We start from the raw sequence: 13,150 nt of genomic DNA, 5'->3' as shown, positions 1-13,150 counted from the left end.
TCTCATTGATGCCTATTAGTCTCACATTGTTCATCTTTGCATCATCTTGCAGGTGATGGATTATTTTGTCCTGCATCCTTGTTGTTTTTAAGAGATCCTTTCTTATCTTTTCACTAGCTGCACCAGCATCTTCAAGATCTGCAACTCTGTGTTCACTTTCACTTAAATGGTTTTGCAAGCTTGTGATTGAGAGTTTAATTTCCTCTATATCTCTTTGACTCTGCTTCATGCGATTTATTTCTTTCCCATATTGCTCATTCTAGGAATCCATCATTTTTCTAATTTCCTCTATTTTTTTTATCAATGTCTTCTTTAGAAGCAGTTATTAATTCTTTTATTGTAGTATTTTTTTCAGATTGGGTTTCCTCCCTATGTTTCTGTATTTGATTCTTTATTTCAGATGCTATGAGTTCTGAGTATTCTTTTCTTATTTCATAAAATTCCCCTCTGGGTTTCTCTAGAACTTTCTGCTGTTGCTCATTTACTATCAATGCTATTAATTTGTACATTTGAGCTAAGCTAGTAGAAAAGGATTCCCCTCTGAGTTCCTCTACGACTTTCTGCTGTTACTTATTTACTATCGACACTATTAATTCATACATTTGAGCTGAGCTAGTGTCCTCTGCACTTGTTCTGGATGGGCATTGGGTTTCCTCCATATGTTTCTGCATTTGATTCTTTACTACAGATATTATTAATTCAGGGATTTCTTTTCTCATTTCCAATCTGAGTTCCTCTATACCTTTCTGCAGCTGTTTCTTTATTTCAGAAGCCATTGATTCATTGATTTTAGTTGTGAGATTCCCACTTTGTTCTGTGTTCATGTCCTCTGCACTTGTTATGGGTGGATTTGGGTTCTGAGATTGCATTTTGCTCCTTCTCGTTGTCATTTTGTGTACCCTGTCTTCTGACCTTTGTTGTAGAGCTTTGTTGCAGTTATAACCTTATCACCTACTGAAGTTCAGGTGCAGATCTACAAAGTTCAGATATATCCAGCTGTGCCTGGGTTGGGTCTGGCTGCTGTGCTCAGCTCCTTCCTGCTGCTGTTGCTCCTTCTGAGTGAACCTGTTGTGCCCCTCTGGCAAGATGTTCTGCTCCTGGACTAGCTGTGTGTTCTGTCCCCTACTCTCTCTGCAGGGATTTATGCTGCAGGGTTTCACCTCAGGCCTGTATGCCAGGCCTGAGCTGAGCCTAGAGAAGACAAGTTGGAGTAGTGGGGAGAGATAGCTCTCCCACACACTCAGTGGGCCTGGGCTAGGACTGGATCTGGGGGTCCCCAGAATGCAGCAGAAATTCTCACTTAGTGGGGGGGCAGTGCTGCGGAGTGTTTGGGGGACCCAAGGGGTTGGAAGAGGGTCTCACCCACACTGCACCTGTGCTGGGACCAGCAGATCCCACCGGCACAGGGTAGCTGGAAGCTCTCCCACACACTCACTGGGCTTGGTCTAGGACTGGATCTGGGGGTTCCTAGAATGTGGCAGAAATTCTCATGTGGCAGGTGGGGTGGGGGGGTGATGCGAAGTGTTGGGGGGAGCCCAAGGGGGTCGAAGAGGGTCTCACCCACGCTGCGCCTATAATTTTGTTTATAGTTTCGTGAAGCTTTTTGTTAAATGTGTTGTATTTTGTGAAATGTTTTCTTCTGCATCTATTGATATGGTTATCTAATTTCAAACTGCTACTATGTTAATGTGATATATTGTATCAGTTGATTTTCATATGTGGAACCATTTTTGCATCCTAGAGATCAGCCTCACCAATCACGATATATGATCATTTTAATGTGCTGTTATATTTAATTGATTAGTGTTTTATTGAACATTTTTGCATCTATATTCATTAATAATATGACCAGTAGCTTTCTTTCTATAATAGTAGTCACCCTCTTACTGACAGGAATATGATCTGAGATCCCCAGGGCATGCCTGAAATCATAGATAATACTGAATTTATAATTTAATGTGTTAACTAAGCCCCTATATGTGGTAGCTATCTGTGGTCTGAGGTACAACAGTACAGCCAGCACAATTTCCTTTTTCTTTCTTTTGTAATTTCATGAATTCATTTTATTTTTTACCCTGGATCTTAGCAACCTCAGCAAGTGACATTTTCTTCACTTAATGATCATGAATTTTCAGTTTTTCACTGAAAGAAAACTTTTGTATCTTCTTTTTGAATATTCAAATTGGCAGCATCATTATTCTTGCCCTTTGAGACCAGTGTTGAGTACATCTTTAAGTAAATATGGTCTACTTGAGCACAAGCATGGTGGTGCTGAGCAGTTGGCTTGGTAATCAGAGTGCCGACTAAGGAACTAAAGGGGGAGTGAGGTATAAAGAGTGGATACAATGGTCAGAGGATGAATCAGATCTGACTTAGGGGGTGATGTGCTGTCATCATGCTATTCAAAGCAGCGTGCAACTTCAAATTAATGTGTTGTTTACTTCTGGCATTTTTTCTATTTAACTTTTTCAGACACATTTAACTGCGTAATTGAAAAAAACAGAAAAGAAAATTATGGATATTGGGGGAACTACTGTGGTTTTGTCACAATTTATATCTATTTATATTATATATCTTATAATATTTTTATTTACTATTATTTTAAATACTCTTGTCTTAATTTTATACTTGAAAGTACTTATTACTAAAGTAATTTAATATTCTTTGTTTATTTACCTTTATCAAGACACTCATACTGCCATCCTACGCTGTCGTGTTGCTGTTTAGTATCTTTTTATTTCAAATTCAATAATTCCTTTTAACAGTGCAAGACAGGTTTAGAGGTGAGATCTTTCTTTCTATTTCTGAGCTGGACAAATTTTTATCTCTGCTCTATTTCTGAAGGAGTGTTTCTGTGGTTATGGTGACTTGATTGGCATGTTTTTTATTTTTCCTTTCAGCCCTTTGAATATATTATCCCATTCTCAACTGGCCTTTGAAAGTTCTATTAAAAATTCTTTTAGTAGTCTTTTGTAGTTTCCTTTGTATATGGTATTTTTTTTCTCTTGCTGTAATTAAAGCTCAGTTTTTGTCTTTGGTATTTGAGATTTTACTACAATGTATCTTGATGTATATTCCTCTAGGTTCTTATTTGATATGACTTGGACCTCTTCAATGTGAGGGTTCATTTCCTTCCCTACATCAGAAAAGTTTTCTGCTCTTATGTCTGAATATGCTTTTTGATCCTCTTATGTCTTTTCCTTCCGAGACTCCTATAGTGTGGATCATGGTCTGCTTCACTGTGTTAATAATTCCCTTAAGCTTTATGTATTTTTCCCCCTTTTACTCTTCAGGAAATTATTGCTAGTGACTTAGTTTTGAGTTTGATGATCCTTTTATCTGCTTAATCTCGTATGATGTTGCATACTTCTACTGATCTTTCAGTTTTCTTTTGTTCCTAATCATCTTTTTGTGTGCATGTTTTTTTGCTTGTTTGTTGTTTTTTTTTTTTTTAATTTTAGACAGGGTCTGGCTATATAGAGCAGTTTGGTTTCAAATGATCCTTCTACCTCAGCCTCCTGAATGCTGGCATCTTGAATTCTATTTGGCCTGTCAAAATATTTTTTTTCTTTATTGACATTCTCACTTTGATCTTGATTAACATCTTTATAAGATTTATTTTTGACTCTCTATAAAGTGAATCACATTTTCTTAGATCTGGTTTCTGGAGATGTAACTTGTTCTTTTGTTTGAAACATCTTTTGTTTTGTTCCTTTTTTTCCCTAACTTTTTGTTGATGTCTGCTTTGTCTAAAAGCAGGAATCTTTCCCAGTATTAATGAACTCAGCTCATACAAGAAAAGACTCCTACCAATCAGCCTGGACAGCAATTCTGATGTCTTCAACAACCCTTCCCTCCTAAGAGAGAAGTAAGAAGTCACGGTTTTGTGTCTGTTCTGTGCTGAGCCCTGGAGTAGAGCACTGCATCAGCACTGGTACTGTCTTTGTTCTTTTCCTGTTGACTACAATGTACAGGATCTGTCAGAGCTTCAACACTGGAAAGGAACATGCTCGTGTTTTGAGCATCACATCAAAAAATGAGCATTGAACACACATAACTACCCTCTCACTCCTCAAGAGGAGGCTGAGCGCTTGGGTTCTCAGCCACTCAGTAAGTGCTGCCTGCAGGAAGGATCAGTGGTAGCAATGGACAGCCCAAGCACCACAACCCAGCTGTGCTTCTAGACTAGACAGGCTGCCCTCCAGGGAGAACAAGGTCCCTGGAAGGACAGTATCTACCCCGCAGCTTTGGCGAGTCTGGTTTACTGTTCATTTGAAGTGCAAGAGCTTTTCAATTAGTTTCTGATTTCTCAAGGAAGAAATTTTGTAAGAAATGTCACTGAAGTGGTATGCTTGTTGGAAGAAGGGAAGCCCACTCCTTGGTCCACAGGATTTTATTTTCAAACTGAGTGTGAATTTCTAAAATAAAAAATTAAATATAAGCATAAATATGGCTATGTTTTGCATTTAATTTCCAAAAACACTTTTGAAGTAATCTTTTAAACAACAAGTTGGTATCTATTCTTTCAAAACAGATCATTATAATCCTGATCCAAATGTCAGAGCAGGAGCAAAAGAGTTACATTTTTCCCATGTCTTAAATGTCAAACTCAGAGTTTAAAGTAGTCATCTTAGCACAAGCTCTCTCCTTTTTTAAAAGGCTGTATAAACACTTTAATATACTAGCCATTGGCTATTGGTGGACATTGAAAAAATAACACCCCACAGAGTCCTTGCTAACTGGCTTCCTTGTTCTACATGAGATACAAAATATTTGTTTTGAGAATTAAAGTTGATTGTAAATAGAATCAAAAGGAATTAATAAGTGACTTTTTTATTATTTGTGCACCAAGTTTTACGTCTTTAGCAGTCATGTTAAGTTCCTTGGACTTTCTTTGAATCCTTTGTTCTTAAGCCATCCTTCCATGGTCCCTAAATAGAATCTCCTACCCACTATTTTTCTTTTGATCCCATTTATGCTGTTTCAGCCATTCATTTAAGATAAATTTTCTTCATGAAGTCCACTCAAATAGATTTACTGACCTCCACATCCATTATTCCACTATTCTATTTCTCTTAGTACCAATGTTTTGTGTTACATTAATTTGTTCCTGTTTTCATGTCATCTTTGCATGTGTTGTTATATCTTTTCATCTGCATTTTGTTCCCCTATTATATTGTAAATTCCCTGAGAATGAGGACAATGTCTTTATCTTCATTTGCATATCTCCATGGCATCTAGTGGAGAATGCTATTAGAAGGCAACACTCATTAAATCAAATTTTCACTGACAAAATCATGTCTGGGTTGGGAAAATATCAGTTATGCAGCATTCAACCTAGTTGTCACATAATTTTTCTCCTAAAAATTCTTTTGAGAAATACACATAACTCATGTAGAAGATATGTGCTGAGTAGCTTCACAAAAAACTAACCCAATGTACTGAAATGATTTTTAAATTTTTAAAGTCATTTCTTACGTGTATTGTGCACAAGGTTAGACAAATAATAGTAATTCATTTAAATAATGTGAACAATAAATGACAGAATTTTATTGTATAATCTTTCCCCCCAAAGATGTCAACTTGACTATGTATTCATATAAAGTTGATGTTAAGATTGATAAAGATGTGGATGTAACAGATGTGGGTTTGGTTTTTACAAATTTCTTTCAGCCTCACTTTTCAATCTCACCAAAATCATATTAAATTCTCAGTTCTAGAATTCTACTTCTAGTTCCCTAAACATAGAAATATTAAAGTTGGGTACACTGATTTAGTGACAATAATTTCCAAATAGGAAAGTGCAACAGAATCAGGAAAGAATTACTACAGCTAAAGATCCTATTCTCATTCTCAGAAGTTACCATTTAGGAATTAGGGCTTGGAAATAAGTAATTTTAACAAGTGTCACACCTGTTTCTGAGAATGGCACTTCATTCAGTGATTTGGTGCAGGGTCTTCATTACACTCATAAGTAGGTACTGTTGTACCTGCATGTGTGCGCATACACGTTTGCTTATGTGTGTGTGTCGGCTGTGCCTAGTGCTCATGGCGCACTCCCATCTCCACCGTCTGCACAGCTCTGTCTTCCAGGCTTTCCCACCAGGAGTACCCTCTTATGTCCTCTGCAAGTCAGATGCACTTGCTGTGTGTCTGCCTGTGCTTCTCTCAAAGCCCACTCATGCTGCCGTCATTGTCACTCCACTTCTTCTTGAACCAGCTATCTGACATTAGAACAGGTAGCCCTGACAGGTAGCCCCACAGGGTCAGCTGCATCAGTAAAGTGATGTAGTCTGAAAGAACCATAATAGCTCAGTTTCTAAGAAAACGTAATTCTCAAACTCTAGTGTGCGAATATCCTGCTGCTGTATGAGTAGTCTCTTTGGTCATATTTTAATATATTCATACATTGCATTATTATTTAGCTTTCAGTCTGATTTTATCCCTCATTAAATTTAAATCTCACAAAGAACACTATATTTTCCATATTCCTGCAGTATCTAGTGTAGCACACATACACACCTATATGTCATAAGCTATTAATAAATTCTGGGGGCCAGGGAGGTGACTCAGTAGAATAAGTGCTTGCCTGGCAAGAGCAAGGGTCTGAGTTCAATCCCTGGTTCAGCCAAAAAATAAAAAAATAATAATAAATAAAATAAATTCTGAAGGCAAACAAATTTGTCAGAAACTGCTATTCACAAGCATTTTGTCCCATTTGTGACTATAACACCTGCTCCAAGCCATAATTATCTCAATGGGCATGCTGTCTTTACGACTTTTAGTTGTGATGTTTAGTACCTATGCATCACCTTCAGGATGTGTGAGTATGAGCCTGTGCCTGATTACGTTCCAAGTGGGATTTCATTCTTAGCACCGATGAGCAGCAGTCATGCGTGCATGCCTGGCTTGATAAGAGAGTTCTCCTTTTGTCACTCCTTTTTTCTTTCATCACTTGAGAAGGAAATTCCCTCTTGCTCATAAATGACATTCATGTTCAACAGATGCATGAAAGAATTGAAGAACGGAAGGTGGTGAAACCTGGAAGCTGCTTAGTGCTCAGCCTGCAGCTGCAGGATGACTTGAGAATATGAGGTTATGCCCTCGATAGCTGGGTTTCTCAACAAAGGTACTTTACCTTGTATCTCAACCACTCCATGTGTAAAATGGGAAAAGAAACAGAAAAGAAGCTAAAAACTAAATGAAATCATCTCTTAAAACCCCTTAGAAAGTTGACTGGCAATGAGAGTGGTACATAAATGTCTGTGTTATGATTATTGAAATGAACAGTAGGGAAATGATCGATTTATAATTTTTAAATGTTTTCACCACCTTAACAATTTGAATCATGTTAATATTCAAGCTTGTATAAACCTTGTATTAATGTTCCTACATTCTGTATGCTTCTTTCCTCTGTTGCTTTAAGTCAGATAATAAACAGGGGCAGTTTATTTTGTAACTTGAAGTGAGTCCTAAGAGAAATGAAAACTCTTCTCTTTATAAATAAATATGGACATAGTACTTATTACCTTGAGGAATCTTGCATGCAATTCTGTAAGACTCTTTGCCTGCAAGCATCTATAACTAATTTGCTAACTATTTGCTAACAAGTGAGTTGTGTCAATCAGTGACTATTACTAATCTAGGCAAAGCACTCTCTCCCAAAGCTTTCCCCTATGCAGATGAGGGGAGGCCTTGAACATTTCTAACTACAGTTAAATAGTGCTCCTTTTCCTTCATGCTTTTGCAATATTTAAAATAATTTGAAGTAGACTTTCAAGCCAAATCTCTAGAAAAAAAGTATTTTACGAATAAACATGCTTGTTCATGGCACCATGCAGGTGTCTGGAGTTGACCCAAAAGCAGGGCCAGGGGAATTTCCACAAGGGATGCCCCATGCCATTGAGGGCATTTGGAATTTCAAAGAAAGAAGCACTGAATACCACGGAGCCCATCAAAGCACATACCCTGGGTGCTTGTTTACAGAGAGCCACAGTTTTTCCATGAGCTGGGCAGCAAGCCATTCTACCTAACTGTCTACAGCAAGAAGGGCAGGTCTGCAGTTTGTGTACAGCTTCCAAGAATTTGGGGTTAGAGACAGGGCCAGTTTCAGTTTTCAGTGTTTTAGGTAATAGCCTAAATATGTTTATCAGTGCCCAGAAATCTTCAAGGGGCTTGTTTGGACTCAGTATTGTTAGGGAAGTCCTGCTGCTGGCTGGTCGCCAAGTGGCCAAGGCACCTTGTGCTTTTCAGTCAAGACACATGAAAAAGTGAGGGGAACTGAAAGACCTTATGAGACCATGGCATGGAGAGTGGCAGAGAGCAAGTCAGGCATAGCTCACGTACTGTCATCTTCTGCTTACAGTATTGCATAGTGTTGTCCCTCAAGTATCCATGTGGAAACTAAATTAGTTAAATTAAAAACTCCAGTTTGAAAAAATACAAGACACCTAAGCAAACAAAAGATTCATAGTTAAAAAACACAAGTATATTCTGATTCATGAAAAATGTATCTCAGGACTATAAATTTTATTGTGCTCTCAGCAATGTCTTTTATCTCTAGCTCTCCATTTTGCATACATAGTCCTTAAAATATTAGAAATGCTCAAAGTATGCAACTCACTGCTAGTTTCTGACTTTAAACGGGCATGCAAATATTTTTAAATCATGTATGTATGTATGTATGTATGTATGTGGTACAGGGTCTTGCCATGCAGCTTAGACTCCTGTCTCATCATCTCCAGCAGTGAGATTACAGGCCTGCACAACCATGCTCAATTTTGGCCCTGGCATGGCACACCTGGAGCCCCAGGACAGACACAACATGAAGTATCTGATGTGGCCTGTGCTTGCCAAGCTATCTCCCCAGCCCTGCCTGCTATAAATTTTTAATAATGTGTAGTTGTATCAAAAGTTCATATGTAAAAGATTCAAACTCTTATTTAAAGACTGTAAGTATATATAATTTTCTTTTTCCTTGTTTTGGTCTTTTTGAGACAGGGTCTCACTGTAGTTCAGGCTGACCTTGAATTTGCTTTGTAGCACAGGCTGGTCTTGAATTCGCACTGATCCTCCTGCCTCAGCCTCCCAAGTTCTGGGATTACAAGTGTGTGCTACCATGCCCAGCTTACAATTTTCAACAAAAACTCACAGATCATAATTGAAGTTTTATCAAAATACAATCTTTTTATTTAGGTGATAGAATGCATAGTGAATACCAAGCATAATTAAGTGTACTCAAAAGCCTCAATAGATATTTACAGGCTGGAATATGCTATGTAAAGTTAATTTATACTCAATAGTCGGAGGATTCACCATATATCACTAATATATGTGGATCTGTTTTGCTGATCTTTCTGCAGCAAATTTGCTGGGAAAATAGTATGACTCATGGAATGCTCAACTTCTCATGCAAATAAACAATTTTAATTTAAATTTATGAAAATATGTGCCTTTATTTTAATAAACATACCAGAAAATGAATATTAGTATATTTGTTTAATCAAATATTATAACTTCAGACTTGTGAAGGACACTGAATTTTCTTCAAACTGAAGGTACACTAATTTCTACTTAAAAGTTAACTTGCTATTGCATATAGCCATCTTGCCACATAGAGGAATATTTTCAGAGTGTGAAATTACTCTGGAGATATCCATATTGGTTGATGTCATGTTTAACTTCTGAAATTGAAGAATCCCAAATCACTGGGTGTGTTTTATCCTACTTCGCTACAGGTGTCCTCCTGTCATTCCCTGCAGCAACTTCTTAGGCTTTCCATATGCTAGCAGGACCCTAAACAATACATACCAAAAATTAAGGCATGAAGTGAATAATGGATAATTTATGCTATTCAATGAAGGAAGTTCATGACAAGATTCAGTTATGTAATTGTATGGTGAATTTTAATTCCAGTCTTGAAATATAGTGGATGATTATAATTTTTAAATTATATTAAGAGACATACAACTCATAATGTTTCAGAAATTTATATAGATTTTTGATCTTAGGGTGAGGAATGATTTCTAATTTTCAGTTATGCAGGTAGATAGTTGTTAATATAACTAGAAAAATGATATTAAGTATATGATCCTATACAGTAAGGATTTATATATTTAAATACTTTTGCCAGTTATATTGGATGCAATCTTTTAAAAAAGAAATCTGATTGGATTGATGCACACAACATCAGAAACTAGTAGTATTTTGAAAAGATCAGAGGAATAAGAATACAGAGAATTTGAAAGCCTGGATCTACCCATTTACTTGGTATTAAACCTTGAGGTAATTATTTGGCTTCCTTAACCTTAAATTTCTTCATCATGGAAATTTGGGAAATGGTAATTAAAATCCCCTCTAGATTTAAAATTTTATAGTTTTATTTTATTACCTATGTTCTATTTACTTTTGCTTAAGAAAAAAATGTATGTGTAAAAGAAATAAAGCTATGTTGCTGAATAGGGATCATAAAGCAACATTATTCTCTGTTTACATCTAATTATGGTGGCCAAAGAAAATGTCTTACAAGTTAGCAACTGTTCCCAATAATTTTTGTGAAAACGTGGAAAACAGACAGGATAAATAAAGTTCTCCAACCAGTCCACAGGTAAAGATCTTGCAGTGTTAGTTCACACTCAAAATGCCTTTATTCCCACCATTCGAACCTCTGACTCCAAGGTTTTCACAAACTTCAAACCAGAGCACACCAAAAATGACACCAGAGAAGATAGTTGTTAGGTACAGCAGAGACACTTGTCCTGGGGTGGGAAATTGGAAAGCGCTTCCCACCCTCCAGTCTCATGAGCCAATTAGAACTCTTCCTTTAAATCCTTCTTCTTTCTACTAAAACTGGGTTTGTCAGATGATGGATTTCGTTACTTGCTTCTGGAAACACTTGCTCAAAAAAATCCTAAATGCAACATGGATGAACAATAAAAATATAAAAGCTCTTCCCCAACAAAGAAAATTTTCACGGGCCACTGATGGAGAGATATGCGCCGTCCTTAACTAAAGATTAAGGAAGCTCAAGGAATACAGTGTGATTCTTCCTTTTGTCTACCAGTCAACAAAGACAAACCTATAACATAGAACCCAGATTTTACAATCTGTTGAAGATTAGTCTGTTGTTTCTTGGGTGAATTATCACAGCCAATGCTAGGAAATTAGGCAACATGTATCAAGTCATAAATTGTGCATTTCATTTGAATGAGCAGTCTATTTCTAGGAATTTATATGAAGGTTATAATTGTGCAAGTTCAAGAAAACTTATGTTAATGATGTTGATTGCATCATTTAGTAAAACAGTGACTATACTTAAATAACATTTATCAATGTGGGAAAATTAATGAATACAAAAGACATGCAATGGAACACCTTGTTCTTTTTTATTTTATTGAGAAATAAATATGAATGAGACAGTTTCAAAGCTGATTAATAGGACAGTTTTGATAATCAATACATTGTATATTGTTATCTTCTTAGTGGTTATCCATAGTACAAGAAGCAGACAGGACATCCTGTCCAAACACTACACCTCTTTCTTCTCATTGAATTAAGTGAAAGTAGCTGTGTATCTATCCTATTTTGTATATATAAATACAAAATGATCTTTCCTTTGTATCCCCCTTTTTTTTGTTTAGTCCTGTCAGAGATGAATATTCTATTGGCATCTAAATACTATAGGTGTTTGAATTCAGCTAAGCAATCCAACTATGTCTAGCAGTCTATAATATTAGTAGGTTATCCTCAGAAATTATTGATTTGAGACTTTTACAGCTCATCATATTAATTTGGCTTCACTTTATATAACTCATTTTTATACTTTTCTGATGGATGGTTAAGACCAAGATAAAACAAGACCTATATAGCAAGAAATGTAACCTTTGTATCTGATAAGTTCAGCCAAGTACCCTCAGGATTTATCCTGTAGCCCTGTGCCACGCTTTGTAGATCCTTTGTCAGTGTCAGCTGTGAGGACGAGTCACGGCCATTGCTTGACCAATTTGCTCTCTGTGAAAGCCTGAGAGTATGTTTTTTCTCTCTATGTGACTCTCTCCAGGCACACTATACATCATCAATCACATTCTTCTGTGGCTCCATAGTCTTCTTGATCAGAAAATTTGGAGCACAACTTAGTTACATGTTTTTACAGTAGAGGTTCTCCTATGTCCTGAGTCTTCAATGACCTTGAAAGGCTAGGACCAAAATGTTGGCTGACCTTGCAACCCTTCCTTTTCTCCAATTTTGAACTGCTAATTTAGGTGGAACACCTTGTTCTTTTTTTTTTTAATTTATTTTATTTGTGTGTGTGTGTGTATGTGTGTGTGTGTGGCCAGCTCAGCTCACCAGGGGGCGGGGCTGGCTGGCATGTGGTGCTGGGGGATTGAACCGCGGTCCCTTGTGCTTTGCTAAGCTTGTTCTAAGTAGGTGCTTTAGACCACTGAGCCATCTCCCCAGCCCGGAACACCTTGTTCTTACTTTGCATAAGATGGTGCACTTATTTAAGTTACTTTTTATTGTCATCTCACCTTCACATGAGCCTGATGAAGACAGGCTTTGTTACTATGCTCACTGTCTCCACACCTCCAAGAGAACCTGGTAAGGTTTTCACTCTTTTTTAATGGTTCTACAGATTGTTGCAGCTCCTTTTCGCAGATTTGTACTTGCATGTTACACACTTGGATCACTCTTCCCTTGTTACCCTCCCTTACCCTTTGTTGCTGTCCTATCCCCCCTAGTTTGAGTCTGGCATGTTTTTAAGACCTTTATAAATTTGATTGAATGAATACAGGAGTGAATGAAGGCATAGGGCTTGAGTCACTGGGGCAGATGTTTAGATCCAGGACAGGAAGAGGCTCATGTGTGGTGGGGTAAACACATGGTAGATCCCATTAAAGGACACAAAGAAAGTTTTTTTATTTACTTGAAGTGAGGACCTGGGCCAGGTTATGCAGGCACAGTCAACAGATACATTTGGAACACCCATGTTTCCCAGGAACCAAGTAGAGTTTTGCATTATTTGAAGCAGGATTGCTGAGGTCTGAGTAACACAGAACCAGGAAGCATTTGAAGTAAACCCTAAAGCCTGGTATGATAGGGCGGTGAGCAGCACAGAGCCAGCAGTCTTTTCCCAGAGTGTGATCTGCCTGTT

This window comes from Octodon degus, unplaced genomic scaffold (assembly GCF_000260255.1).
Source record: "Octodon degus isolate 3935 unplaced genomic scaffold, OctDeg1.0 scaffold00125, whole genome shotgun sequence".
In the NCBI taxonomy this organism is placed as follows: Eukaryota; Metazoa; Chordata; class Mammalia; order Rodentia; family Octodontidae; genus Octodon; species Octodon degus.
Note: the sequence above shows the minus strand (reverse complement) of the source record.